This window comes from Triticum urartu, chromosome 3, assembly GCF_003073215.2.
Source record: "Triticum urartu cultivar G1812 chromosome 3, Tu2.1, whole genome shotgun sequence".
Lineage (NCBI taxonomy): Eukaryota > Viridiplantae > Streptophyta > Magnoliopsida > Poales > Poaceae > Triticum > Triticum urartu.
This window is the reverse complement of record NC_053024.1, coordinates 21,127,857-21,134,100: the sequence shown is the minus strand read 5'-3', so window position 1 is coordinate 21,134,100 and position 6,244 is coordinate 21,127,857. Positions and strand designations below refer to the sequence as shown.

General features: G+C 46.5%; 1 long non-coding RNA gene across 1 annotated transcript; it reads right to left on the bottom strand.

Moving 5' to 3' along the window:
* Positions 1–5,557: 5,557 nt before the first annotated feature.
* LOC125547731 lies at positions 5,558–6,237 on the bottom strand. Its single transcript, XR_007300739.1, has 2 exons — positions 6,081–6,237; positions 5,558–5,778 (listed from the first exon to the last, which is right to left on the bottom strand). It is a non-coding gene; the product is annotated as an uncharacterized LOC125547731 (long non-coding RNA).
* Between the last annotated feature and the right edge of the window lie 7 nt (positions 6,238–6,244).

Sequence of the window (6,244 nt, the reverse complement as noted above, 5' to 3'; positions counted from 1 at the left end):
CACTGGAATTGCTACAATGGAAGGCAGAGAATGGTGTATCTGAGAAGGGATTTGGAAAGTTGCTGCTAATGATAAAGAATATGCTTCCAAAGGACAACGAATTACCCGAGAGTACATACGAAGCAAAGAAGGCTGTCTGCTCTCTAGGGTTAGAGGTGCAGAAGATACATGCATGCCCTAATGATTGCATCCTCTACCGCGGTGAGTACGAGGATTTGAACGCTTGCCCGGGATGCGGTGCATTGCGCTATAAGATGAGCCGCGATGACCCTGGTGATGTCGAGGGCGAGCGCCCCAGGAAGAAGATTCCTGCCAAGGTGATGTGGTATGCTCCTATAATACCACGGTTGAAACGTTTGTTCCAAAACAAAGAGCATGCCAAGGCGATGCGATGGCATAGAGAAGACCGTAAGAAAGACGGAAAGTTGAGAGTACCCGCTGACGGGTCGCAGTGGAGAAAAATCGAAAGAAAGTACGGGAAGGAGTTTGCAGAAGACGCAAGGAACGTATGGTTTGGTCTAAGCGCAGATGGCATTAATCCTTTTGGGGAGCAGAGCAGCAACCATAGCACCTGGCCTGTGACTCTATGTTTGTATAACCTTCCTCCTTGGTTGTGCATGAAGCGGAAGTTCATTATGATGCAAGTGCTCATCCAAGGCCCTAAGAAACCCGGCAACGACATTGATGTGTACCTAAGGCCATTAGTTGAAGAACTCTTACAACTGTGGAATGGAACAGGTGTACGTGCGTGGGATGAGCACATGGGGGAAGAATTTGACCTAAAGGCATTGCTGTTCGTGACCATCAATGATTGGCCTGCTCTCAATAACCTTTCAGGACAGACAAACAAGGGATACCGCGCATGCACGCACTGTTTGGACGATACCGACAGTATATATTTGGCTAATTGTAAGAAGAATGTGTACTTGGGACATCGTCGATTTCTTCCGAGCAGGCATCCCGTAAGAAAGAAAGGCAAGCATTTCAAAGGTGAGGCGGATCACCGGACGAAGCCTCGCCACCGTACTGGTGCTGATGTACATGATATGGTCAATGATTTGAAGGTGGTCTTTGGAAAGGGTCCTGGTGGACAACCTGTTCCGAATGACACTGACGGACGCGCACCCATGTGGAAGAAGAAATCTATATTTTGGGACATGCCCTATTGGAAAGACCTAGAGGTTCGCTCCGCAATCGACATAATGCACGTGATGAAGAATCTTTGTGTGACCCTGCTTGGCTTCTTGGGTGTGTATGGGAAGACAAAAGATACACCTGAGGCACGGGAGGACCAGAAACGTATGCACGGAAAAGACAGCATACATCAGGGTCATGCAAGCTACGCTCTTACCAAAGAAGAGAAGGAAATCTTCTTTGAATGCCTGCTCAGTATTAAGGTACCGTCTGGCTTCTCGTCGAATATAAAGGGAATAATAAACATGGCAGAGAGAAAGTTCCAGAACCTAAAGTCTCATGACTGCCACGTGATTATGACGCAACTGCTTCCTGTTGCATTGAGGGGGCTTCTACCAGAAAACGTTCGATTAGCCATTGTGAAGCTATGTGCATTTCTCAATGCAATCTCTCAGAAGGTAATCGATCCAGAAATCATACCAAGGTTAGAGAATGATTTGGTGCAATGTCTTGTCAGTTTCAAGTTAGTGTTCCCACCATCCTTCTTCAACATCATGACGCACGTCCTAGTTCACCTATGCGAAGAGATTAACGTTTTGGGTCCTGTATTTCTACACAATATGTTCCCCTTTGAGAGGTTCATGGGAGTCTTAAAGAAATATGTTCATAACTGTGATAGGCCAGAAGGAAGCATCTCCAAGGGCCATGAAAATGAGGAGGTCATTGATTTTTGTATTGACTTTATTCCTGACCTTAAGCTGATTGGCGTTCCTGAATCGCGGCGTAAGCGCAGACTGGATGGAAAAGGCACACTAGGAGGGGAACAAATAATATGTATGGACGGACATTCTCTCACTAAAGCACACTACACAGTTCTACAGAATTCCGCCTTGGTGGCTCCGTATATGGATGAAAACAAGAATTTGCTACACTCCAAACACCCGGAGCGGTCTGATGATTGGATTACACGTGAACAAACCAGGAGTTTCGCCAGCTGGTTGCAGACACGTACTATGCATGACCCCTCTATTGAAGATGACATGTACTTGCTGTCCCAGTTACCATCTTCGAATATAATGACTTTCAAAGGGTACGAGATAAATGGTAATACATTTTACACGATCGCCCAAGATAAGAAGAGCACCAACCAAAACAGTGGTGTCCGCTTTGATGCAGAAACCAAGACGGGAAAGAAAACATATTATGGTTATATACATGACATATGGGAACTTGACTATCGACGTGGTTTGAAGGTCCCTTTGTTTCGGTGCAAATGGGTCAATATGACACGAGGCGGGGTAACGGAAGACCCGCAATACGGAATGACAACAGTGGATCTCAACAATCTTGCGTATGCAGACGAACCATTCGTCCTAGCCAATGATGTGGCACATGTTTTCTATGTGAAGGACATGTCTACCAAGCCGAGAAAAAGAAAAGATAAGGAAGCGAATGCATCGTACGATGAGCCAAAGCGGCACATAGTTCTTTCTGGGAAGAGAAACATCGTGGGAGTGGATGACAAGACAGACATGTCAGGAGATTATGAAAAGTTTGATGAAATTGCTCCACTCACAGTGAATATTGACCCGAGCATCCTGTTAAATGATAAAGATTTTCCATGGTTACGGCGCAAAGGGACACACGCGAAGAAAGTTTCACACCCAAAGATCTGGGATGTGATCGGCTTCACTATCATCACTTTCTTGTGTGTTTCACACCCAGGAGGGAATCTCCGTAATAGTTAGGGTAGTTATGTGTTTTGGCATTTGAAACGCGAAGAAATTTTATGTGCAAACAAATTCTTTCATGCCTTTACTCATTTTTTTAGCTAAAACGGCATTTCATTTTTTAAATAACCTAAGCATTACCAAATTGAATATAATGATAAAACACACTAATATTAAACATAATAAAAAAGAATCACTGAAAAATGTATTTTTAAAGTTAAGTTATTCATAAACTAGTGATTCACACAAATTTCAAATAATTCAAAATTTAAACTATTCAAAATTAAAAACTACCGGCACTAACTGAAAGTTTCTAAAAACTATCAAAAATATTCATAAAGAAACTCTAAATACAGCCAAAAAACAACTATAAATAAATAAAACAAAATAAATAAAGCAGAAGAGAAAAAACTAAATGAAAAAAGCCCACCTACCAGGCCACAGCGGCCTGCATACGACTAGAAACCCAACCTGTTGTTGGGCCAGGATGCAGGCCCGCAAGCCCAATAGGCCCCACAGGGCAGAGTAGTAGAGGTAGGCCCACAAGGCTTGCTTTAGAGAGGAGCTCGAGACAGCAGCGGCTGCGGGGCTTATAAGCAGGTGCGAGCGCCCTTCGGCTAGCGAGGTGGGACTAAACTTCTGCGCCCCTCGCCTAGCAGCGCACCCCCTTTAGTACCGGGTCGTGGCATCAACCGGTACTAAAGGGGGGGGGGGTCTTTAGTACCGGTTGGAGCCACCACCCGGTACTAAAGGCCTGCCCTTCCCGCCGCTTGGCCTGGCCAAAACAGGCCTTTAGTACCAGTTGGTGGCTCCAACCGGTATTAAAGGTGCCTTCTATATATACATCACTTCGAAAAATTTCATTCTCCCTCTGTTTCTTCCTCTGTTTCCCCTTTGAAGCACCGCCCGCCCCGATCGATCGACGCCGTCGCCGCCCCCGTCCCCGTCGCCACCCCCGTCCCGCGCCGCCCTCGTCACGCGCCGTTGCCCTCGCCGCCCCGTCCCCGTCGCCGCCCCCGTCCCCGTCGCCGCCGCCATCCCCGTCGCCGCCCTAGTCTCCGTCGCCGCCTCGGGCCCGTCCCCGCGTCGCCGCCCTCGTCCCCGTCGCCGCCGTAGTCTCCGTCGCCGCCCCGGGCCCGTCCCCGTCGCGGCGTCCCCGCGTCGCCGCCCCCGTCACGCCCCGGCCCGTCGCCGCCCCGTCACGCCCCGGCCCGTCGCTGCCCCCGGCAGTCGCCTCGCCGTCGCCGTCGCCCCGCTGTGAGCTCTCCCCCTCTAACCCCTCTCCCTCGCCCCCGGCGGCCACCATGGGCGCCGCCCCTCCCCGAGCCCATACACACACACACATTTCCTTAAGTTAATTAGTATATACGTATTTTGTACGTTTAATTAGTTTAGATTTTTTAGATTATTATTTTTTCACTAGTATATATGTATGAATGCATGTTAGATGGATATAATTAGTGTTTAATTAGTATGGAATTTTTTTATATAATGTTGTTTTTCTGTTTTTTAATGGATGTATAGAAGTTGTTTTTTCTGTTTTTAGTGTTAGATGCTTAATTAGTATGAAATAGCATATAGAATTTTGACATATGCAATGATAGCATAATTAGTGTTACATTTGCATATAGTATTTGTTGTCGACGATGCCCGGCCCGCGTCCTCGCCGTCGAAGCGTTCGCGACGACGTCCTGCTTCAGAGGACCCATGTCCGGGACTGGGCTCCGCGGGGCTGGCACTGGGAGGTTCTACCTTCAGGGGCACGACGCTTGGTGAGGAACCCGGCCCCGGGTCCCGTCGTCGACCCTCATCTCCTTTGGTGGCGTTCGCGTGGGCCACTTTCGCTGCGGAGGGAGCGGGCCCCGCCGGAGGTGGTACGTCGCCGTGTCAGGGAGGAGGACGAGCACGTCCATCGCTACATGGCTGCTATGGACGTCAGGTTCTCCAATACCTGGCAGGTTCTTTGGGGAGATCACCCGAGCTATGATCCAGTGATGGTTCCTTCACTTTGGTTGTCCACCGCCTAGATTACTCTATAGTATTGGATCTTTATTAGCTAGCTAGCTAGCTAGTGATGTATTCGATATATAATATTCCACTACAAGAAATATGTCAACTTGTGACCATCACTATTGGTCACTGAAAGGTCATGGTTTTTTATTTGCGACCTTTTTGTGACCAAAAACAGAAGGTCAAAAGTTGGCGGTCATAAATTGACTATAGCGACCTTTCTTCTGGAATAGTCGAAGACGTTTATGACCAAAATATGTCTACTATTTTGTTTTGGTCACTAGCAACCTCCCAGGACATGTAGACATCCAGCGTGGCAATCTGACGTGGCACAAGATTCAGCCCGGTCCAATTCGATTTTCTACATGGGCCTAGCCCAAAAATTCAGCCCATTTATGATTTTTTTCCTTTTAATTTTGGTCAGCTACATTGGCCTAGCCCAGCAATTCGGCCTTTTATTTTCTAGGCCTTTGGCCTTTTCGCTTCCATTTCTTGTTTGGGCCTTGGCCTTTTTACATTCCATTTTAGACCAGGTCCCACTAGTCAGATCATCCAATTATGTCCCACTTGTCAGTTTTTCTTTTGTTTGTTTCCCATTTAAAGGACTCACTAGTGAAATTGGACACCAAGGGTGTTGTTTAGGCGCCCCACGTTAGTTCACTATTTGTGCAATAACCAATAACTTAATTCAAACAGAGGCAATAACACATACAATTTCAAACGACAGCCAAACAAAGTACTTTACAGTCATGGCAGTACAAATCAGGTATTCAACTATAAAATACACCTAATATTAACATGGCCAGCTCCAGGGAGCTAAAACACATAGTTGGGTGCTGGTTTTCTTCGGGATTCTTCTCCTGGAGCTCTTGTACACCAACTTTTGACGAATGAAGGCCAGTATCTACAGGTTATAAATCAAAAAAGAAACAAAATCAAGTGAAGCCGTGCATATAACATTCTCCTAACATTGAAAAATAGCTGCTGAAGTTGAGATCTAATAAGAAACCGTGCATATAACATTCGCATAACAGCAAAACTGCGATATATTTGTAAAAGGGCAAATGATAAGTACCAACCCATGCATTTGGTGAGAATATAACAACAGATTAAGAGCATATTGTTTAGCATCAATGCAGCAACAATACAAAGAGCTGGCATCAATCAGAGCGCAAATTAAGAGAAATTTACGGTCCAGGAGCCGACCTTCCAAAGGAGCAGCATGGTGCGTCGTTGTGCCTTCATCGGGAGTTGCAGGTCGGAGTTGTGAGCTGCTGCTTTGCTTCCCCATATAAGACACTAGGTTCTCTCCTAAGATAGCAACCCAAAAAACAAAAAACATGATTAGGGAGCTGGTACATAAGAAAAGG